This window comes from Phoca vitulina, unplaced genomic scaffold, assembly GCF_004348235.1.
Source record: "Phoca vitulina isolate PV1807 unplaced genomic scaffold, GSC_HSeal_1.0 scaffold35, whole genome shotgun sequence".
NCBI lineage: Eukaryota > Metazoa > Chordata > Mammalia > Carnivora > Phocidae > Phoca > Phoca vitulina.
In genome coordinates, this window is record NW_022589738.1 from 13,186,628 (window position 1) to 13,210,795 (window position 24,168).

General features: G+C 57.3%; 1 protein-coding gene across 1 annotated transcript in view; it reads right to left on the reverse strand.

Annotated features, from left to right (window-relative positions):
- Window positions 1-24,168, reverse strand: part of BCOR (BCL6 corepressor) — a 115,327-nt gene that overhangs the window by 83,886 nt on the left and 7,273 nt on the right. The window lies entirely within an intron of this gene.

The following is a 24,168-nucleotide window of genomic DNA, read 5'->3' on the forward strand; positions in this document are numbered from 1 at the left end:
TCTTCTCGGCGGCTTACAGTCTCGAGAGTTCGGAGAACGCTACAGAAGGCGCGAGGTCGGCCGCTGAAGAGTTCCCCCTTAACTCTGCAAAGTAGGTCTCATAAAAGCCCCCCTTCAGTTGCTGCCCCGGGCTGGGAGCATCAGGGAACGCAGTGAGGCATACTCTGACCCTCTCGGGTTTGCTTTGGTGGAGCTAAACCAGAACCTCGGGATGTTTCAGTCCCGGAGGTCGCAGAGCCCCGGACACGTCGGCCTGGCCCCGGGGAAGTGGCGTGAGGGGTGGACACTCCAGCGATTCCCAAGGCAGTGCCAACTAGCCCGCGGGAAGAGGCCGAGCTGAGCCCCGGTCGAGGGAAGGGGGCCACGCGCGCGCAAAGAGCAAGGCAGCATAAATGCCAAGATGCAGTCGGAGAGGCAGAGCGCGACCAGCCGACCCAGGAGAGCGGCGAGGGCAGGCGAAGAGCTGGCAGCGAGACAAAGCGGGAGGAGAGAGCCGGGGAGGCTCAGCCGCAGACCCGGAAACGCAGGCAGCAGCAGACGCCCGAGCCCCGACGCGGAGGCGTGCGCAGCCAGGCCCGGCCTGGCATACCCCCGTTCGCGCGCCCTGGGGACAACGACGCGGACTCCCGGCGGGGCCTACTGCCAGAGCTGGTCTCTGTTGGGCCTGAGCCGGCTTGGCGAGTCAGCCTGGGCCTTCCTCGGCCCGGGGAGGGGGGGGGGGGTCTTAACTAATACGGACCCCTCTGGTCTCCGCCCCTCCCCGAGCCCCAGACAAAGATCTGGGTTAGTTAGAGGGGTTCGGCCCTTTCTCAGGGCTCTCGGAGGACCCGTGTCTCCACCCGGGGGGCCTCGGGCAACTGTTTATCTGACTTGGAGGCCGCTGCAGGGCCGCCGCCCTCCACCGAAGTAACATTTGGGCTTCCCGATCTTAAGACTCTTATGGCAAAGCCCACGCCCTCACTTTCCAACAAGCGGGAATCCAGACTGGACTTCCTGAGATGAGTGTAATGTGGCGAAAAGGTCCCCAGCCTCAGGTTCTCTGCCACTCCCTCCCACTGCCCGCCCAGTGAGCCCAGCAGCCCGTGCACTGGGCCAGCAGCGGCCCCAACCCCCTGCTTCCCCCAACCCCGCCAGCCCCAGGCTCCGCAGCCCCGGGCAGCTGCGGCGGACAGTGCCTGTCCTCCCTCCAACGGAGAAGAGCTCTTTCCCGGGGCTGTTGGCCTTGTACGCTCTAGCTACACGCACCCCCACCACACACACACACACACACGCACGCACGCACACACACACACAGTTCTCGCCCTTCCTGTCTCCTGCTGGACGGCCTCGAAACCTGACTGCCCAGTCTGAGTGCAGAGCCACGCTGAGCCCTGAGCCAGGGAGACCAAGTGGAGGTGGCCAAGGGAGAGGAGGCGAGGAGCTGATAATGGAGGAGGGGGCTCATGCCTGAGAGAAAGAAGCCAGCCGGGAGACACAGCCTGCAGGAGAGGGGGAGTATAAAGGGAAAGCCAACACTAATCCCTCAGCCTGCCTACGGTGGGGCCTGACAGTCTACAAAAGCCTTTCCCCTGAATATTATATCATTTGCACCAGTCTTACTGCCGCCCGGTGAGGGAGGTAAGGCAGATAGCATTACCCCCCCTGGCAGAGGAGGAAAATGGGGCCCAGAGAGGTTAAGAGAGTCTGTACCAAGGTCATAGAGCTAAGAGTGGTGGAGGAGGCCCAAGGCCTGAGTTTCCTGCCCCCAAGTTCATTTTCCTGTTCAACAGCTCTGTGTGTGTGTGTGTGTGTGTATGTGTGTGTGTGTGTGTCTGGGGGGAAGATCCGTGTGGAGGGGAAGGGGGATGGCCGGAGAGGAATGCACAGTCCAGTCAGGGAAGTCCAGGAAGGAAGGACACAGCCCCACACCTCTTCCTCTACCCAGGTCTCATGGAGAGGGCCACTCTTTCCGTAGCAGCCTGAGAGCTGGCCTCCAGCCCACCTGCCCAGGGGTGAGCTGTCCGTGCCTGGCTGTGCCTTCAGCAGTGGCTACTCCAGAGGTCTTGTAGCTTTGGGAGGCCTGGCTCTGCTTGTCTGCTCAGCTCTCCTCTCTGCCTGTCATCCCCGCCCCCAGCCTCGGCTGCAGGATGCCTTGCGTCCAACTGTGGTTTCCGGGCAATAAAACAACTATTAAAGTCTCAGGCACGGCTGGTGATTTGCATCACATCCTCTCGTGCATGGATTCAATATTTAATACACAATATTGAATACGGATATTAAAAATCAATAGCTGAGGACCCCTGGGGAGGCGGCACAGTGCGATCCTGCTTCGGGAACACCACCAGCTCCTCTAAAAAGACAGGAACGGCAAGTTCAGCCAAGCCGAGCCCAGCGCCAGGGGAAGTGAGGAGTAGTGGATGCCTCTTGGCTTCCTGGTATGCTTAACTGTACGGAACGTAAGTCGAGCTAAAGGGAGGCCAAAGGAATGGTTTGTCCCCGGGCTTTACTAGTTGTGGGGTGGGGTGGGTAGGATTTGTTTCCGAGCCAGCTACCAGGTGGATGGAGCTGCTTTTGGGGGTTGCTGTTTGCATTTTGGTTTGGGTCAGGTCTGAGTCCTGCAGGCAAGCACTCAACTCTTCCCACCATGATGGCTCCTTCCCCTGGCCCTCCTGACATCCATCACCATAGGCCCCATGGGGAGCTCTTGGCATAAGCTTTCAGGGAGATGGAAAAGGAATTCCAATGGCTCAGAATATTCTTTGCCCGGGGAAAAGAAACGTGAATGCCTGCTACCAGACTCAGGGTCGCAAGGCCTTCTGAGGCGCCTCCAGCCTTCTCCAGCCTTCAAGACAGAAACACTCGCGCCATGTGGCCCACCCAAGGACCTGGGGATGGCTGGGTGGAGACAGAGGGAAGGGGACAACGAGGAGGGCGCTGGGACACCCAAACCCAAGCACTCCTGCTCCAGAACGAGAATCCAGATTGTCTGTTAAACAGCCAGGAGAAGAGCAAGCTCCCAGGACACATAATTATCTTTTCAGGCCCGAAGAAGAACACAAATTACTCTCTTCTTTATCAAAACACAGGAATACACTTTACCCTACCCAGAAACAAGGTTCTTGCAGACTGATAGGATACGGGTGAAGGAGAAGAAACAAACGTCTTTGAGCAGATTCATTTTCTTCCGCTACAGAAAGAGAAGAGAAACTAGCAGTGGGGAAATACACTTCCACCATCTGATTGGAAGGGCCTGGAGGCTCTTAGATGCCAAAGACCTAGGTGAACTTGACCTGCTGAAGTGTCATCCTGGACACCAAGTTACAGTATTGATCTTACAGATTCCCCCCCCCCCTTTTTTTTTTATCATAGCTCAAATCAATATGGACTGACTCGGAAATCTTGCTCTGGTTATAAATAGAGAGGACACCTCGAGGAAACCCCAAGGAGGGGATTTGGGTAAAAGTTAGAAGGGAAGGAAAGAGGTGTTGGAAAATGAGCCAGGGGCCTTGCCTCTTTGTTCCCTAACAGTTGTCAGAGAACCATCAAAGGGAAGGGAACGGGTGTCCTTCTCAGAACCGTCACAGGAAAAGCTGCCGCTCTCTGGCTGCTACAGATCCCCTCGGCGGTGGTTTGCAGACCCAGCCCCCTGGATGTTTGCCTCTGTGTATTTAGGCGTTTCCGGGCTGGGGGTGCAGCCACTTTTACAACATCGGCCCTGGGCCTGTGAAACCCACTAGCAAAAAGTTCTACTCAGAGGACACGTCATTCTAAGGTGGATGTTGGATATCGGGCAACGCTCCGGCATCACGAACAGTGTTTTCTTGAGTCCCTCACTTCTTTCCCCCCACCCGGCCGTCCGGCCAGGCTCTGGGCCCTCTATAGACCCACACAGAGCTGACAATTTGCAGACCCCAGAGTCTGCACCAAGTGGGGACATGTAGCTAGGCCAGGGAGGGCGGCCAAGGGAGGCCAAGCAAGAAGGGAGGGCTGGGGGGACCCAAGGCCCAGGAGGGCCTGCTGGCACCGGCTTAGAGCTGACCCAGCTTGGGGGAGGTGCACCTCCAGAACCCACTGAGGCTGACAAGTGCCCCCTGGACCCACCCGGTACTTCAAACCAAGAGGGAAAATGGCCCTGTCCCGTCGAGGTGGGCTAGGCCCGGGTTTAGGGGAGCTCTGCTGTAGCAAATCCCAAATGCTGAGAAGGATTGGGGGCCGGGCAGGAGGGAGGTGCCTCCCAACACCCCCACCCCTCGGTAACGTCTTCCTGGAAGGAACGGCAGTACCTACTGGAGTTGCTCCCGAAGCCTCTCGGGGACTGTCACTACTCCCGGTGCAAGACAGCGAGCACGATGGCTTTCTGCCGAGAGGATCCCCTGGATAGTATTCGTGCTCACCAAAACGAGCCTCCGAAGCTGGCGCAAAGCCTCACTCTTCGATAAGGACTCTACCTCCCTTCCCACGCCCCGCAGAAAAACACCCCTGAACTGCCGGCGTGAACGGAGTCTGAGGCCAGGGTCAGCGGAGGGGCGTCCCCACCACCAACAAGTTGCCGGCCGAGATAACAGCTGTGGGAGGGGGAGGGGAGCCGGAGGCAGCCACGACTGAACGGTTGCGATCTAGAAAATTCAACAAGAGGCTGCCGCGGTGGCGGCGGCGGCGGTTCCAATTAGCTGAGCCAACTGGGAAGGCAGAGAGCGAGGCGGCGGCCCCGCCGATCGTGCCCGGGGCGAGCAGGGCGGGCGAGGGCGCGGGGCCTCGGCGCTGCCCGGGCGGCCCTCGCCCGGCCCCTCCCGCGGGCTCTCGGAGCGCGCCTGGTGTTTACACACTGTCCTTCCGACACGGGATCAAGTTTCAGGACGCGCTGGAGGCGCCGGGGGCCGGCCACAGGCCCGGGAGAGGGGAAGCGCCGGAGCGGGATCTAAGGCAGCAATGCGCGGACAAGGCCCGGCTCGCGTGGGCACTGCTAGTGCAGCGGGGGTGGGGTGAGGGGAAGTCCACCGGGCAGGGTGGGGCTGCGGGGCGCAATCTGCAGCCAGAGGCATCCCCGAGTCGCTGGAGTGGAGGGCTTCGCTCACGCTGGCCAGAGAACTTAGCCCTGGGAGGGGAAGGGCTGCTGAGAACCCTGGCGCAAGGACTGCTCTGGGCGCCCCTCGCGAGCTCTTCACCCCTTCCCCCCAGTCCCTTTGATGTACTACCCGATTCAGGCCATTGTTGGGGAGGAGGGGGCGGTCTGCGGGCTAGACGAGGCTCGCGCGATTGGAGACCTCGAGCTTCCCAGCGCTCCCTGGCCCCAGGGCTGCGGAGGCCTCGGGCCGAGTGCCGGAGGGCTCGCCGCTCGGCGCCTCCTCTGAGCTGGCCTCGCGCGGGGGCCCCACGCTGTCAGGCGGCGGTGGGTGAGCTTCCAGCAGCACAGGCACACCGTAAACAGCTGCGTGCGCGCCCTCCCAGCCCGGGCTGGGAACCTCACCCAAACACCATGTCGCCCTCTCTCCGGCTCCCGGCGGAGGCTAGGGGAGGCTGGGGCGCCGGGGCGGGGGGGGGGCGCCGCTTTTGTAGTCGAGCCTGGGGAAAGAGGGCCCCCACCCCATCCCCAGGCCGCCGGGGCCCGGGAGCGAGCGTTCTGAACCTGCAGGGGTGCGGGGTGCTGCGGGGAGGGGAAGGAGTCAGCGCCTGCCCCCTCCCCACTGAATGTCTGCTTTGTTCCGGAAAACAAGGGAAGCATTAGGCTGCTGCCCCCGGGGAAACACAAAACTTCTTTTTGAATCTCGGGAAGGGCGGTTGACTGCGCTACGGGGCTCCCGAGACAGACCGAGGAGGGGAAAAGCTGAGAGGGCGGGCGGAGACAGGGAGACTCCGGAGAGAGGACGACGGACAGAGCGGGGGGTGGGGGGGGGAGTGGGGGAGCCGCTCAGGGTGACTGGGCGGGAGACCCGGGAACCCGACTCGGCGCGAAGGTGCCGCGCGAGTTCCAGCGAGCAGCCGGCCCGGCCAAGTGGCGCCGGCCCAGCCGGCGGCCGTGCCAGCTTCCTGCCCTGCCCAGGACCGCGGAGCAGTCGGGGACGCCGCCGCAGGCTGGCCCGGAATCGCAGGACAGCGGGGGTGGGGGTGGGGGCGCGAAGCCACAAGTAAACCCCGGCTAGAACTTTCTGCACACACACACACACCCCCAGAGCGGGGCCGGACCCCGGGCCCTGTGGAGCGTCAGCTCCAGGCTTTACACCTTGGAGGAGGGAGGGGGCAAAGGCCCAGGGAACTCCCCCGCGGAAGGTGGGGGGTGGGGGACGGTCTGAGGTGTCTTCGGTCTCATTTGATGACCGCTAATCCGATCGGCTCCCAGGCCCGCTGTGCTGTTCCGAGGGGGCGGGTCAGTTCTGCCCTGGCCGGTAGGATCGGGCCGGGGGCCGGGCCAAAGCAAACCTGGAGCTCACTCACTCCCCAGCTCCCTGTCCTCCTCCGGCCGCCACCCCTCACCTCACCTTCCCGCATCTAAGGAAGGGGAGGGCACCCAGACTCTGCCCCACCCCCCGCGGGGCGCTCCCCTCCGCCTGGGAAGCTCAGACTGAGAGCGAGGGTTTTCCCCCTTTCCCCTGGGCTCGCTGGGCTTCTAACTTCCTCTGAACCTCCCTCCTCGCTCCGAAAAGCCCCGAGGAGAGGAGTCGAGAGGAAGCACGCCGCGAGTGTGCGAAATGAAGACCATGTGTGGGGACGGCGGCATCAGAGTGCAGCCGCCGGGGGGTGAGGGGTGGCGAAGGGCCCCGCGCAGCCGGAGGCTCGGGGCGGCAGCCGCCAGCGCCTCTGCTCGGCGTTGGGGACGCGGAGCCGCAGCGAGAAGCAGCGAAGAGGCAGGGCTGGCCTCGTGGCGGGCGGCAGGGAGCTGGGGGGGGGGGGGGGGGGGCGGCCGCGCCGGGGGGGGGGGGGGGGGGGGGACGCAGCCCCGGCTTCCTGGGCCGCAGCTGCGACCGAGGGCGCAAGAGCAGATCGTGCTCGGCGGCGGCGGCGGCGGCGGCGGCGGCGGCGGCAGCGGCGGCGGCGGCGGCTCGGGCCCGCCGCGCTCGCAGCTGAGAATCAACAAAGGGAGGCGGCAGGCGAGCGGGGGAGGGGCGCCGCCGAGCGTTCGCTGGCTGCTGTGGAATAATAAAAAATAATTAATAATGATAATAAGAGAAAAATCCCCGGGCTTTCATGGCTCCAGGTTTCCGTGTGGCTGCAGCGGGAAGCGCGCTGTCCTTGAGGCGGCCTCTCTCGCCTGGTCTGCCCGCCCCTCCCCCTCCCTCGCCCCCTCCCCTCCCCGGGAACCGGGAAGAGAAAGGTCTGCAGCTGACAAATATTATCCATTCTCCCCATCGATCGCGGAGTGTACAGATGTGAGCGCTTGATGTGCCCGCGGAGCGGCGGATCCTCCCTGCTCGCTCGCTCTCGCCCAGGCTCCGCTCACCGCCCCCCTCCTCCCCCTTTGTTCTCCTCCCCTTTCCCTCTCTTTAAATAGATTTCAGGGCGCTGCCTGTTGGAGAGCAGCTGGCGATCTCTCCCGAGAGAGGGAGCGAGCGCAGCCCGAGGTGCCCTGTCACCAGCCTCCCCTCCCCCACCTCGCCTTCCCGGTGCGGGCCCACCCCCCCCCAACCTTTCTCCAGTTTCCAAAACAGAAAACACCGGGAACACCCACGTCCACTGCACCGCGAGTCTCTCGGAGCCTTTAGACCCCTCGCGCTGTCCCTGAGCTGTTCCTGTGTCGGCGTCTTTCTGTGCGGGGAAGGGAGGGGGCGCAGGGAGGGGACCTGGGGACGTGCCGGAAGAGCTGAGGGTCGGGATCTTTCCCTGGCAGCAGCGGGGACGCAGCCCCGGTCACGCTGAGGGGGGACAGTTTATCCATTAGGGAAAGTCGGCGGAGGCGGCCCTTTTATTCCTCTTTTGCAGATGGCAGATTAAGCCGACAGCGTCCGGCCTCAAAGGGGCCGGCCGCTCGGCGAAGGGTTAACCCGTCAACCGGTAATCGCGGGCGGGCGCGCACACACACACACAGACACATACACTCACACACACTCACACACACGCGCGCGCGCGCGCGCGCACACGGCGCGCCCTCCCCGCCCGCCCGGGCGCCCGCCACAGCCCGCAGTGCGCCCGGGGCTGGGGGGGGGGGCACTCAGGGGGGAGGGGCGGGGCGGGCTTAACCAGGCCGCTCGACTGCGCCGAGGCCACCTCGCCGTCTGTCACTTAAATGATTGTCCTCCGCTCTGCTCGGTGCGGTCAGTACGGGCTGTTAACAGGCAGTTGCAATCAGTTTCCGAAAGGTCAGCCAAGGTCCTCCGGCTCTCGCAGACGGAAGGCATTACGAAACCGCTTTTGTATCTGCAGGCACTTTAGAAAAAGAGGCGAGGAGGGGCGCACCGCAGCGCCGCGGTGCTGCGAGCCCCGAGAGAGGGGCGGGGGCCGCAGGGCGGCAGGGGGGACCTCGCCCCCCCCCCCCGGGGCCTGCATCCGCGGCGGGGAAACCACCCGGCGAGTGACCCAGGCCCTTCCGATTTCGATGGGGAAGCAGGAAAGAATGGGGGGTGGGTGGGCAGGCGGCGAGGGAAGGAGGAATGGGAGGAAGTGGGAGAGGCGTCCTGGCTCCCCTCCTCGCCCGGCCTGCGGCCCACACGAGGACCCGAACCAGGGCCGGCGGCCTTGGGGGCTGCAAGACCCCGCTCGGACCCTTAAGTCCTCCTGACGCCCGCAAGTGTGCGAGGGGTGGGGGGGGGGGGGGGTAAAGGAGACCCTCGCAGAACAAGCGAGTCCCCGCACCGTGTCTGAAGACGCTGCTGCTGCCGCCGCTAGAAGTCGTCCATCAGCAACCAGTCCAACCTGCCAGTGATAATGTGCGATCAACACCAAATCACCCCCGCCAGGCGCGATCCATCATCGCGGCGCGCCGCGGGCCCGCGAGAGGCTGACTTGGGGCTGGGGGCGGGGGGGTGCGGAGCAGGAAGCGGTCGCCCAGCGCACTGGGACTCCCGGCGCACCTAGCTGCCCCTCTCGGAGGCCTGCCTAACTCTCCAAGTTCCCCAGCCGCAAAGCGCAGACCGAGTTCCCGGCGCAGGTCACTTAGGAGCCCGCGCACCCCCGGCAACCTACTACCCGGGTCACACCCTACAAAGCCATCCCTTCCTCGGAACTGCCCTGCCGGTCCCTTCCCCTCCTCCGAGAAAGCCTGGCTGGCGGGAAATTAATATTTAATATCGTGAAATTGATTAAAGGGCTGGGAGCCGGCGATGGGGTGGGGGGAAGGGTAGGGGCGTAATTAAAGATCTGAGAGTCGTGGCCGTTCCTCGTCTGCCCCAGCCGCACGCGGCCTTTGTGAGGCTGAGGCGGGGTCGCATGGGGCTGAGTCTGGCGGTTCCAGGGCGGCGGCACGCGCAGCCCAGGTTCCGGCCGGTGCCCGAGGGCAGAGGGCAGGGGCCGCGCGGCAGGGTCTGACTGTCCCAGAGATGGCGAGTAACCTTAGCGCATCTGGAGCTGCACCGAGAGCCGCGCCTCCTTTGCCTGCCCGCATCGTGGGCTCATCTCGGCCGCAGGAGCCTGAGGGTGGGGTGCTACAGCTCCTCGTTTCTAGTTCGGCGCACAAGCGCCTTACACCCCCGGGGGGTACCTTGAGGGTGCGTGCCCCACCCCACCCCCGCGACTCCAAGGTCCCCAGCGCAGCTTCACACTGGGCGGGGCTCCGAAGCCTCCTCCCCAACCCCTGACGGGGGTCTTCCGGGCCTCTCACGCAGCGCTTGGAAGAAGAGAGTCAGGCTCACCCAGTTCTGTAACTGGGGGATCCTGAGACCGAAGCTGCCCGAGCTGCCGCTGGTTCTTTCTCATCCAGGCCCCACCCCAGTCCGCTCACGCTTGGGGCAGCTTAACTCGTTCAGCTGCACTGCAGATGGGGCCTGGCGCTCGAGGCGGCGGTCTCCAGGGAGTCGTCACCAAACCTGCTCGGTGGGCCGCCTGTCGTGCCTTTTATGGTTACTGCGCCTCCCGGGAGGGGCATGGGGCTGGACAGGGCTGGAGGTGGGTGCGCCTACGCCACCCGAGCTGGTGTTACTAGAGGAATTCCGTGGGCGTGTGGTCAGCGGTAAACCCGCTGGCGCTGGCTGCCGTTTAGAAAGCGGAGGGTTGGCTCCCTGGCAGGATCGACCCCCAGCTCCTGGAGGCCTGGCTTCAAAGGGCCGCTTTGAACTCTTTCTTGCACACGATTCTGTTTTGCTAAAGCATCGTGTCTGAAAAGTACCAACAAGTGTGCAGAGGGGAGAAAACGCACATAAACACAACATGCAGCGCCCTTGGCCCTCATCGGTTGGGGAGGCCGATCCCTCCAGGCTCCAGGCCCGCTAGAGGGAAGGTCAGGACTAGAGAGAGTTAGGTCCAGTCTTGGGTTTATTGCTGTCCTTGAACAAAGCACCCGCAGCCGCCTAAACTGGGGCACGAGAGAGGTAATTACAAGAGGGGCTGCAGGAGGAAGGCCGGTGTGGCTGTTGCTTAGGTGGGTGGAGGAAGTGTTCTCCATAAGAATAACAAGCCTGTGCAAACCTTATGCAGAACGAGTTTTTTTCACCAAAACAAAACAAAACAAAAAGTTCACATTCAGCCTCTCACACTGAACTGATTGATAAGCCAGAAGCAAACTTTGGATGGAACCTTGAACTGATGGGAGGTGCCAGCCTGAAGTTTACATAGGACAATGGCCAGCTTTTCCAGGTACATCTCCGTTCCTACCATTGTGATTCTACCTGCATCAGCTGCTCCCTCGGGGGGCGGAGGAGGGGGGAGGGGCCTTCTGACCTCCCAACCTGAGCCCGAGGCGAGATCACTCAGAATGCACCGCATTCATCAATGCCATTTCTGGTAAATTGGACCTCAGGTTTTGGAGTGTCCTAGGAGGAAAGCAGCCTACACTGTGCGCATACCGATGTCAGAGCCAATGTGGCGAGGGCACACGTTCTGTAGCCTTTACTGGATGATATTACGGATTTCACAACCGGATGTACCAGATTTTCCAAGAGAATTCTGATTTCAGGAGCTCTGGGCCCTGCGTCTTCACCGGGCATGACCCCCCCCTCCCTGCGGTCACTGGCATTGCGTAATTGTGCACCAAAGGTGTTCCAAGGCTTACTGGCCGAGCTCCCAAGGCGGGAGGAAATGGCTTGGGGGGTGAGGCCTGCACCCAAGTGGTACCCGATGGTCCTCCCGTCCGCCATGTCTCCTCCGGCTGCCATCCTCACAGTCCTTCTTTCAGCCAGGGCCTAGCCCTACCTCCTCGGAACCCGAGTCTGGGGGAGTTGGGTGATAAAATGTCCCTTTAGGGCCCGTCCAGGTAGAGCGCCTGGCAGGGTGCCTGTCTGGGGAAGTCGCAGGACCGGGTCCTCGGGGGTCCCTGCGGGCCAAGGAAGAGCGGCCTTCTCCCCCCACCCCGGGTGTCGGGGGGCGGGAACACAGCCGCCCGCACCGGCTCCCGGGGGACGCCGCCCGCCTCCCCCGCCACCCCGGGCGCCCGCGGCCCGCGCTGCTGCTCGCCGGCCGCCATCTTAGCCCGGGCGGCGCGGGCGGCGCTGCCCCCGGCGGTGGGACTGCAGAGCCGCAGGCCGGGCCGAGGCGGCCGCGCGGACGTTCCCGGGCAGCCGGGGGCGGGGGGGGGGGGGAGGGAGGTGCGCGGGGCGCCGCGCCCTCTCCGTCCCGAGCCCCCTCCGCGCCGCGGGGCACGGCTGACCCCTGGCCCGGGGCGGCCGCTCCTCCTCAGAGCGCGGTCTGGAGTCGCCCCTCGCCGCACCGCCCGAGTGGATTTCACTCCCGAGAAACGACCTCTCGTTCCCGGAGTCCTGCAACGGTCAACACGTTGTCACCTCTCCTGCCGAACTTGGGCTGCCGTTCCCGGCTGCAGCGTGCGGTGGCGGCTCCCGGGGTGGGGGTGGGGGGGGGGGGGGGGGGAGCGGGGAGCGAGGCCTGCAGCGCAGTGCCCACCGTTCAGGAGATTTCGCAGTCGCTTTCGGGGCAAGAGAAGGCTGGAAAGTTACCTCTCTTTAAGGGATCTTGATTGGAGAAGACTGCCACTCTGACCACTTTTTTGACCTGCATTTATGGAGAGCTTGCTAAGGGCAAGGCACTGTGTTAGGTCCTAGGGGAATCCAAAAGTACGAAAGTGAATTTTTTAAAAAGGCACCCCTGGCCCTCAACTGATTTACAATCTAGGTGGGAAGGCAGTCTTGTAAATGACTAACTAAACACAAATAAAAGGCTACGTGAAATGAATGTAAACAAAGGGCATGAATCCTGCAGCAAATGGCCTGGGGAAGGGCCAATTAATTATTTTAAAAATAACCTTTACTTTCTAAAAATGTAGACTCCATTCTGGGAGGGGAGGAGAGGAGAGGATAAAAATTTACTAACCTGGCTAGTTCCAGGGTTCCAGGGAATAACAGTCATCACTTCTGAAAGGTTGATGTTTAGGAAAAATGGTGAAAGTTTATTTAAACTAAGCAAAATACCAAGAATCAGAAACTTTGGATTCATTTCTCAGCTCCCGACATTAGTTGGGTGGTAGAGATGCAATTTTCTATCAAAACACAATACCCCCGTTTGAAATCGGTAAAACTCCCACCACACTTCATACGAAGAAAAGTTTTTAAAAATAAAACTAAATGGAGGATTAGAAACTTGTAGAAAGAGTTCAGACTTAAAGATAATGGAAATTAAAAGAAAACACACAAAACAAAATAGGTCAGCCTATTTATTTGCAGATGGTCTCCAGGATGTGAACGTGCAGAAAACTGTCCCAAGATGATTTGTACAGAGGTTGGGGAGTGTGGGAAAGTTAGTCATAGGTCACAGAAAATTAAGCAAATTAAAAACTGAGGCAATTATTAACCCCAGGAAAAAAATAATGTACAAGAAAAGAAATGCAATCACTGACGCTCATTTGCCTCCGCAGTAAATAATATATATGTGGTCACAAAGTAAACACTGGATATGAATTTCTTAAGAAATTATGATATAGCGGGCCGCCTGGGTGGCTCAGTCCTTAAGCGTCTGCCTTCGGCTCAGGTCATGATCCCAGGGTCCTGGGATCGAGCCCCGCATCGGGCTCCCTGCTCAGCGGGAAAGCCTGCTTCTCACTCTCCCTCCTCCTGCTTGTGTTCCCTCTCTTGCTGTCTCTCTCTCTCAAATACATGAATAAAATCTTTGAAAAAAAAGGACATTATGATATAGCTCTATTGTAAGAGTGGGAGAGGGGAAGTATGATGCAGAGAACTAAAATCCTCCTCTCCTATACTAGGAGGTCAACAGATGATAGTTACCATGGATTATTTAAGAGAAGGCCACATCTAGGGGCATCTGGGTGCCTCAGCGGTTAAGTGTCTGCCTTCGGCTCAGGTCATGATCCCAGGGTCCTAGGATCAAGCCCCGAATCAGGCTCCCTACTCGGCGGGAAGCCTGCTTCTCCCTCTCCTACTCCCCCTGCTTGTGTTCCCTCTCTTGCTGTGTCTCTCTCTGTCAAATAAATAAATAAAATCTTTAAAAAAAAAGAGAGAGAGAAGGCCACATCTACATATTACTTACAAATATGATGGTATCTACCAGAAGAAACAGGCAGAACAAGGAAGGGGTCTGCTTTTTTGTACCAAGACTTTACATACTATTTGGCTTCATAAACTTTGGGCAAATAGTCTTTTGTGAAAAACTCCGATTTTTTAAAAAATTAAAAACACACATTCTGGGGCACCTTGGTGGTGCAGTGGTTGGGCTACCGACTCTTGGTTTCAGCTGGGTCATGACTTCTGGCCTAAGATCCAAGATCCAGCCCCTGGATGAACTGCAGTCAGCGGGGAGTCTGCTTGAGATTCTCTCTCCCTCTCCCTCTGCCCCTCACCCCCCCCCCACGCATGCACTCTCTCTCTCTTTCTCACTCAAATAAATAAATCTTTAAAAATTAAAAACAACAACAACAACAAACGGGGGCTCCTGGGTGACTCAGTCTGTTAAATGTCTGCCTTTGGATCAGGTCACGATCCCAGAGTCCTGGGATCAAGCCCCGCATGGGGCTGCCGCTCAGCGGGGAGTCTGCTTCTCCCTTTCACTCTGCCCCTCTCCCTAGCTCGTGTTCTATCTCTCGCTTGTTCTCTCTCTCTCTCAAGTAAATGAATAAAATCTTTTTTAAAAAATAAAAAAACCCACATGAATTATTATTATTTTTTAAAGATTTTATTTATTTGACAGAGAGCGAGAGAGGGAACACAAGCAGGGGGAGCAGCAGAGGGAGAGGGAGAAGCAGGCTCCCCTCAGAGCAGGGAGCCCGATGTGGGGCTCAATCCCAGGACCCTGGGATCGTGACCTGAGCCGAAGGCAGACGCTTAACAACTGAGCCACCCAGGCACCCCATGAATTATTTTTTTTAAAGATTTTATTTATTTATTTATTTATTTAGAGAGTGAGAGCAGGGGGAGGGGCAAAGAGAGAGGGAGAGAAAGAATCTCCAGCAGACTCATTGATGAGTGCCAGCCATGGTAGGCCTCAGTCCCACGACCCTGAGATCATGACCTGAGCTGAACCAACTGAGCCACCCAGGCAGCCCTCCCACCCCCCGACCACACTGAGCGGAATAAAACTCTGAGAACTCTCAGTCACAAGGATGTAACTAATATCCTTCAAAACTGTATTTCTTCAACATACCCAATTCAAATTACCGAAAGTGTGGGGGAAAAAAATGGGGAAGGAGGTGAATGGATTTGGGGCTCCCAGACTATACATTCCTGGTTAAAGGGGGAAAAAAAGTCCTCCAAATTTGTCCTTCTCAAGAGAGACCGCGTTTATGGCTTTATTGTGAAAATACCTTTCCAAGTATTAATGGAATTCCAAATACCAATACCATCCACTATAGAAAGGAACAGGAGTAGGCTTTACAGGGCCAATTTAGAAGGCTTCCAAAGGCCTTCCCTAGCAGCCTGTTGCTGACACCATAAAAGTCCCTCTCTGGAGTTGTTTAATTTTGATTAGGAATTGCTTTATCTGGATGATCTTCCACTTTTTTTTTTTTTTTTTAAGTAGGCTCTGTGCCCAACATGGGGTTTGAACTCATGACCCCGAGATCAAGAGTTGCGGGCTGTACTGAACCAGCCAGACGCCCTGATCTTCCACTTTTATTTATTTTAGACATTTTATGTTTTTATCTTTGTATTTTTTAAAGTAATCTCTACACCCAAGTGGGGCTTGAACTCACGACCCCAAGATCTAGAGTGGTATGCTCTAGGACTGAGCCAGCCAGGTGTTTTCCACTTTTAAGTGTAAATTATCTCCATCCATTACACAGGAGTGTGAATTTTCTTTCACAGGTAACTTGTTAGGGTGTCAAACTCCATTGCACCACCTGTTAGGGTCTTACCTTCAAAGGCCTACACCCAGCCCATAAAGGCCTACAGCTAACAAAATCCCTTAAAGTGTTCACATTCAAAACCAAAGAAAACATGGCGCCCTCCCCTCCAAAATGCCACCTTGTTTGCTAAACAAGACAAAGTGACACCCTTGCCTTTTTTTTTTTTTTAAACTCCAAATAAAGCCTAGGAGGGACCCAGTAATTTACGAACACTGGACCCTGCAGATGAGAGTTGACAGAGCAAAGAGTGAGTCAGAAAATGGGCCTACTGTTCCAACCTGCTGGGTCAACACTGGCTTGGTCTGCAGCCTTAGGCGGGCCCACTCTGCTCCCAAGATGCCCTTTTGACCCCTGTCCTGCCCTGTGTCACCATTTCTCTTAGACAGAGAATCTATTTCTCCTCTGCCCTGAGAAGAGAACTGCCACTAGCCTCCTCGGTGACTTTGTAAGAATGGGGGAAAGGTGCCCTGGGCCTGAATTCCAGCCCTCGCTCCCTGTCTTGGCTGGGGACCTTTGTGCAGGGCACACCTACAGAAGCCCAGGTAGCGGCCCCTCCAGAGAAGCCAGCTGACTTTAGGAGCCACCCTGACTGTTGCTTGGTTCTGACCTGCCGGGTTCCTGCTGAATCTGGGTTTCTTTGGCTTTCCAGAAGAGAAGCGGCCAGCCCCACAGACCAAGATCACCTGAAGGGAGGCCCGGGTCTGCCAGGTACATCCTGGCAAGTCGACGTGAGGTCAGGGAAGGGGCAGGTGGGTCAGAGTTCACCCAGCAGTTCTCTGCTAACCCCGGGGACTTCGTTTTCATGGAGATCTAAAACATGAGCATCCTGCCCCCAAAGCCTTGCTGAAAATTAAATCTTCGTGAGCAAAAAGGAAAGCATGCCAGAGGGGGCACATGCCTTTTGGATTTTCAAAAACGGGAAAATGATTAAATTTCAGATTTAGGGAAGGTGTGTCGCGTTAAGGGACCCAGAGAAAAGAATAACTGCCAATTCCAAAGGAAAACAAAAATCATGTTTTTCCACCACGTTTCCATCTCTGTCTCCTAGTGGAGCCACAATGAAACAGCGGATCAAGTAGCAGATCAAAGGCAGAGGCAAATACAATTATGTTGCCTGTGAAACCCCTAGCATGAAATTAGAAGTCAAACTCTCCATTCAGGGGTTAGAGACAAAGATAATGAGAACCTGGGGCCCTGGAGATGTACACAGCCCCAACACTCTCTGTGCTGGATATTTAAAACCACACCTGAGGGTAGGGGGCAAACATTAAGTATTAGAGTAATTTATTATTAGACTAATGTATTATTTTTTCCACACTTACTTTCGGAAATGCATTGACTACATCTCCAGCTTTGTACCAACACAGAGATGCCCCTTATGCTGGAAAAAACAAAAGGCGATTTGTAAGCAGATAGTACAAATCCTGTTGTCTGAAGCAAGGAAGGGCTGCCACAGAACCCCCAAAGATGGAGGGCGAAGGATGGGGGCAGCTAAGTCCTGTCCCCTACCTGCCTTCCCTTTCAGTGCTGCAGGGTCTAGAATCCATCTGATCCCAGCACACAATTCTCTGTCCTTCCCAGGCTTCCCAAGCTCACAGACAGAGCTGTCCTCTGATATTGTCTATTTTTCATAAACTCCGTATTTGCTTTACGGATCTGTTTCTTTCACCCTGGCCCAATTTTAACTCTCTGCCCCTTGTATAATATTTTTTAAAGGATTTATTTATTTATTTTGAGAGAGAGAGAGCAGGGGGAAGGGGCAGAGGGAGAGAGAGAAACGCAAGCAGACTCTGCGCTGAGCATGGAGCCTGACCTGGGGCTCCATCTCACGAGCCTGAGATCAGATCTGAGCAGAAACCGAGAGTCCTGACCCTCAACCAACTGCGCCACCCAGGTGCCCCTCCCACCCCCTGTATAATTTACGCGGCCTCTTGAGAGTAGCAGTTCCTATTATAGTGTAGACTATTCTGTTTAGAGTCACTGTTCATTAAGCTTAGCTCTCAAGAGTGTCGGGCATGCCCTCCCCTGCCACCACCATGGCCACAAGTTCTTTGACACTCCTCCCCATGAGAAGTAGGGTCTAAGTCCTTTTCCCTTGACTCTGAATGAGCTTGTACTTCCTTGCAGCTAGTACTATAGAGTAGAAATGACACCACGTGACTTCTGAGGCTGGGTCAGAAGAGGTGATGCAGCTTTCATCCCGTTTGCGGGCAGGCTTGGTTTGGGAGCCCCGAGCTGCCGCTGTGTGACTTCAAGGCCCACCACCCCGAGGCCAGCACACCATGTGGAAGCCCAGGCCACATGGAGAGCCCTGTGTCTGGGCGGCAGGACAGAGCTGAGGTCCCAGGCAGCAGCCAGACGTGTAGGTGAAGCCGCCCCCAGACGAGTCTAGCTCCCAGCTGTTGAGTCTTTCCACCAAATTCTGGACCCACAGAACTCACGAGCAAAAGTCAATTGCTTCTGAGCAAGCGCCCCTGCAGCGGACACACGATAACCCTCATTCTTGTGATAGCAAGTAGGAGCGATCAGTTTTATAACGTGTTGTTAAATCCACGGAAGAAGGTGAGCTGGATTAAATACAGAAGTGTGGAGGGCAGGACATTTTTTTATCACGACCCAAATCCTCCACCTTCGATGACACAACTAATCTCTTGTTCTTTATGGAATCCCTTAGGACAGTGACCCGTCTCCTCTTCACATCTGATCTCATGCTTCCCTAAAGGACCTGGTTGAAAGAACCCTATTTATTGTCCCCTCCTGACCTACATTGGCTGCACGAGGGAGCCAGTTCACTGGGTAGGAGACTGGGACCAAGCATCTCCACCTGGCTAGCTTTGCTCTCCCATCTGTTCTCTTCTCTCCCCACATTCTTCTTGCCTCTTCTCGAAGGTTCTATCGGGGATGGGGAGGGATGGAAATATGGAAGGAGTGTCAGCATCAGTTCCTTCCCCCACAAACTCCGCATCTCTCATTCCCTGTCCCCAATCCTCCACCCGTGTCACCCTCCAGACATGCGCATTTTCATTCCCGATACTCAGAGTCACAGTGGCTAGATCATACATCTACAGAATCACCCAGCAGGGCCCTCTGGCTTCTCCCTCTCCCTCCGTCCTCCTGCATGGACCTGAATTCATAGCCGGCCCTCCTGAGGAAGCGCGGAGCTCAGAGGATGAGTCCTGGGGAGGGGCTGCAAGAACCTAGCCTGTGGAAGACGGAGGAGGGGGATGTGGGGAGCCCAAGTGGTACCCCCCCTCACCCCCCACGAGCAAGGAGGCCAGGGAGCAGGAGAAAAGAGCCTGTGATGTGAAGTTGCCAGACTCTTCGTGCGGTGGGGTGGGGTGCTGCCGAACAGGCCAGAATAAGACAAGCAGCAAAGAGAGGCAGGCAACGCTCCCTCCCTGCCCTGCCAAAGGCCGGAGGATGAACCTGTCGAAGATAAAATACAGCCATGAAACAGGAGCAGAGGTGAGGCGGAAGGGACAGTTCCCCTGACCATGGAAAGCCAGCACCAACTGGGATTATCTGCCAGTCACTCATCCCAGGAGGCCTGACCCTCAGAGCACAACCAGGGCTCAGTCCCAAGTCAGCCCTGCAGAGGAGAGCCCAAGGGCCTGGGACTTGCCCCTTCCCCAGAGCCTGAGTCCAAAGGCTGGCATGGCTCCCAGAGCTCATGGTGGGGCTGCCTGCCCCTTCTGGACAGTGAGGTCCCACGGCTCCAGTTCACAGGGCTACTGGAACACACATTTTTTTTAAAAAAAGATTTTATTTATTTATTTGAGAGAGAGAGAGAGAGAACACGCGAGCAGAGGGAGGGGCAGAGGGAGAGAGAAGCAGACTCCCCGCTGAGCGGGGAGCCAGACGTGGGGCTCCATCCCAGGACCCTGGGATCATGACCTGAGCCGAAGGCAGCCGCTTAACCGACTGAGCCATCCAGGTGCCCCTGGAACACACATTTTAGAACCAACTGTCTCGGGGCGCCTGGGTGGCTCAGTTGGTTAAGCGACTGCCTTCGGCTCAGGTCATGATCCTGGAGTCCCTGGATCGAGTCCCGCATCGGGCTCCCTGCTCGGCAGGGAGCCTGCTTCTCCCTCTGACCCTCCCCCTTCTCATGTGCTCTCTCTCTCATTCTCTCTGTCTCAAATAAATAAATAAAATCTTTAAAAAAAAAAAAAAAAAAAAAAGAACCAACTGTCTCTTCTGACCCAAATCCCAGGCCAGTGAGACCTGTGCCCAGCTAGGGCCTTGTGAGAACCTTCCTTCCTATACTCCAAATACTATCAGCCCAAACCCTCCCTCACTCCTTCAAGAACAAGGGCACAACATTTATTAAAATTTTATTATTGGGGCGCCTGGGTGGCTCAGCGGTTAAGCGTCTGCCTTTGGCTCAGGTCATGATCCCAGGGTCCTGGGATCCAGCCCACATCGGGCTCCGCGCTCAGCAGGAAGCCTGCTTCTCCCTCTCCCACTCCCCCTGTTTGTGTTCCCTCTCTCGCTGTGTCTGTCTCTGTCAAATAAATAAATAAAATCTCTAAAAAAATATATAAAATCTTATTATTATCTTCCTGTTGTTTTACATGCAATTATTTCATCTAATCTTGCCCCAATCTTGGGATGTAGGCATTCTCATACCGGTTTCACAGATAAGGAAACTGAGGCTCAGATAGGTTATACAACCATGGCGGGGGGGCAGTAGTTCCCACCTTAAGCCCAGATGTGTCTTTTTTTTTTTTTTTTTTAAGATTTTATTTATTTATTTGACAGAGAAGGAGAGAGAGAGCACACAAGCAGAGGCAGAAGGAGAGGGAGAAGCAGACTCCCTACCGAGCAGGGAGCCCGATGCGGGACTCGATCCCAGGACCCTGGGATCATGACCTGAGCCGAAGGCAGACGCTTAACGACTGAGCCACCCAGGCGCCCCAAGCCCAGATGTGTCTTGTCCCAGAAGTTTCCACCACACCTGTGATCCCCCATTTTTTTTTAAGATTTTATTTATTTATTCACCAGAGAGAGAGAGAGAGCGTGCACGAGAAAGCCAAAGAGCCCAAGCAGGGGGAGCTGCAGGCAGAGGGAGAAGCAGGCTCCCCGCTGAGCAAGGAACTGGACGTGGGACTGGATCCCAGGACCCTGGGATCATGACCTGAGCCGAAGGCAGCCGCTTAACCAACTGAGCCACCCAGGCGTCCCCCAAACTTTTTTTTTTTTAAGTAAATTTAACACCCAAAAACGTGGGCTGGAACTCACTATCTCACTACTGGGAGATCAAGAGTCACATGCTTTAGGGACTGAGCCAGTCAGGCGCCCCAATCTCCCAAACATTTTGATCACGTATTTTGTGCCAGGCCCAGAGGTGGGCTTGCAAAGATAAAGACAATCTCTGCCCTCGGGGAGTTTGTAGTCTAGTGAGGGAGACAGAAACACCGCATTACAGTGGCACAAGGGGGCCGAGTGGGAGATGGTCCAAGTACCATGGAGCCCTTCTGAATATTCTGATCATCACCGCCTTTCCAGGCCACCTCTACTTTCTTAGCTCCTTTGCTTCCTTCTCATAGGCCACTCTTCTTGTCCTTTCTTAGGCATTAGCTGCTGGCTTCCCTCCCATGTCTGTTTTCTCCTGTCCACAGCGTCTGCACCCGCCTACCTGGTAGGGATCCTGGTACCCTACTTGCCGTGGAGGGGCCACAGCGGTTGAGTAGTTGTCTTTGGCTTCTGGGGTCCCAGAGAAGGAGCTGGCCCCAGGCTGCAGCCCCAGGCTTCCGCAGCTGGGAAATGGGCACAGGGGCCCAGACACTGAGCAGGCTGGTAGGCCCTAGTAAGGCTTTTATTGAAGCCTGTTAAAGGGCTTTGGGCTTCCTCTGATGAAAGGCGCTTAAGTGCATCTGGTTTTGATTACAGGGGAGGAGAAAGCCAGGCAGTCTCTCGGGGGTTGGACCAGTCATCTGGCTCTGCCTTCCTCTGGGCAGAGCTGGCTGCTGGGGAGGCCAGGAGGCCAGGTGCGGGGGGTAGCAGGCAGGAAGCAGAGCCAGGACAAGAGCCCCCAACTCTCCAAGGCTCCTGACCCCATCCCCTGGCTGCACCAGGCAGGACTCCCAGAAACAGCATGGTGGCTCAGAGGCGCCAGGATCCTTTGAGAAAGTCAAGTTCAGAGTGGTTGCTGCCCACTCCTGACCATATAGCTCTTTACTGATCACCGACACCTCAACTCCAAAATATCCTCCCAAGAACCCCAGACGGTCCAACAACCTTCCCGACTGTTCTTCTCCCTCTGATGAAGTTAAAATAGACTTCTGCCTCAAGAGTTTGAGCAAGTGAGGAAAACTAAGGAAATGGAGACTTTTAAAAAAGTTAAAAACCCCTCAAGGTTTTCCTTCTCGTTTTTGGCTGGCCAGTTATCATTTCCCATCAAACTGACATCGTTAAGGATTCCACGTGCCTTTAACTGACAACATGCTGAGCTAAAGGAAGAGGTTAATATTAAAATAATGTGGCTGTCCCAGAACGTCATCAGGCAGTCCCGAGTTGCTCCCGAGTGCCCAGCACCTGTCCCTGCCCGGGACTCCACGTGGGATCGGATGGGTTAAACGCAGTCCGCGGTTCTAGAAACGAAAATGCATTTTCTTATTCCCGCCCTGATTTAATCCTGCTGCGTGTTATTATTGTCAAGTCTCTTCGCACCACCGTTTCTAAAAAGAAAACCCGTGGGTCTGCGCGGCCCTTCGCCGCCTGCTCGGCTTTTATTGTGCACGCAGCCGGGTCTGTCTGCGTGGATTCAGCACGTCGTGACCGCTTCGCAGGCGCGCACGGACACCCTCGGATTGGCATTTCGAGAAGAGCTGGGTGCATTGTCTCAGTGGCGACACGCATACACAGACACACACGCACACACACACAAAGATAATAAAGGGCTACAGACCTCTGGCCAACCCTCCTCGCAACCCATAATTAGAGATGACCTTTGCGAAAGGCAATTAAAATATGGTAATGATCGATGCGCTCCCCCCCTTCCCAAAAAGGGAAATACACAGGTGTTGGCTTCGGGAGGCTCCACCTGGCCCGGCCAGGAGGCCTCCGCCAGCTCATGAATGAACTCTTTCTCTGGGGAAGCTTCGATTCCCCGCTACCTACGCGAGCGCGGGCCCCCCTCCTCCCCCTCCCCTCCCCCACCAGTGCTCCGGCAGCCAGGAGCTGGCTGGCGGCGGCGGGGCTTTGTCATCGGAACGCACACACAGACACGCACACGCGCGCACCCGGCCACCACGGGACCGCGGCGGCCGCTGCGCTGTGTCCTTCCTCCCTGCGCTCCCCTCCCCGCCCCCCCCTTTTTAAGAGCTCCACCGAACCCTTTCTTCCTTCCTTTATGTATGCGGTCCTTTTAACCGAGGAACTCGGGAAGCATTTTAGGAGGGCCTCCCGCGGGGCGCGGGACGGCAGGACTCAGGACGCGCGCGGGAGACGACGCGTGGGCAGCCGGGCTTTGTTCTGTCCCTTATCCGGGTCCGGAGGGCGGAAAAGTCTCTGCCGCGCTGGGACCCACCGGCGAATTGGCGGCGCCTAACACCAGCACCCCCGCCCCCCACCGCCACCAAACTGCAACGTGAAATCCCCTCCGGAGTTCACTTCGGATTTGGGCCGGGTGGGGAGCATCGCCTCGGGGAGGGTCTCCTGGTCCACAAGTGGCTCTCCCCATACAGGCAAATGTGCAGTGTCATTATGGTGGCTCCTGTTGCTCGGGCCCCGGGGTGCTCCGGCGGCGCGCGCACCCCATCCCTGCACTGCGTGGAGAGCGGGGGGGGGCCCTCTGGGGCGAGGGATCCCGGGGGGCTGCATGGAGGAGACGCCGCGTCGGGCCCTCCCGCACCTCCCGGCGGCCTTCTGAGACCGCGAGCACGGAGCCAGGGCGGCCTCTCGCCTTTCATTACCGGGCCTACGAAAGCAGCAGCCCAGGCAAATATGTAGCTATTAAAATTAATCGCCCTGCGTTGTCAGCTGAACATAATGCAAATTATTTATGGGCTGTCTGCGCAATATTTATCATCGTGCAGGCTCCAGGCGCTTCGTGCCTCCCGGCCTCCCCCGCCCGCCCGGCCGGCGCAGGGTGAAGCGCGCACAGGCTGCGGCGACCTGGGGGCTCGGGGCACCAGAAGGCGAGGCCGCGCACCAGGCTGCCTTCCAGGCCGAGAGCCTCATGTCTAGTTCTGACATTCAATCTACATGTGTTGGAGGCCTACTACGTGCAGAACTGGGAGGTCTGCGAAATTGGGGGCGGGGGGGGGCGGTAAAGACCAATTTGGAGAAATCGTAGCCAAACAGACAAGCTCAGGCCCGCGGGGCGATGCAGGCGGAGGCTCCCCGGCTGCCGAAGTGGATTTCCTGTGGCTCAAGTCTGTCCTCCAACCCGGGCAACATGTTTGTGGCAGCTGGAGTCCCAGCTAGAGAAACCGAGAGCATCAGAGGTGCCCAACAGATCGGAGCACCTCCAATCCTGTGGACGGGAACAGGAATTCGGTGTCCTTCGAGCCTCAAAACTTGTTTGCAGATCGCAGATAACAGATTAACTGCTAATTGGCGGAATCGGCCAACCATTTAGTTTATCACTGCCGGGGGCCCCTTGGTATTCGCTGCACTTTTTATATGTAAAAACAGCCTTGGTACCTCCTAAACGGCTTTTGTGTGGCTTTTGTTTCTCTTTCAAATACGGTGTTTTAAAAAACAGCAGCAACACGCCACCCCACCCCCTCTCCAACCCAGCCTTCTCGTTACAAAAAAAAAAAAAAAAAAAAAAAAACCCCAGGAGGAGAAATAATCTA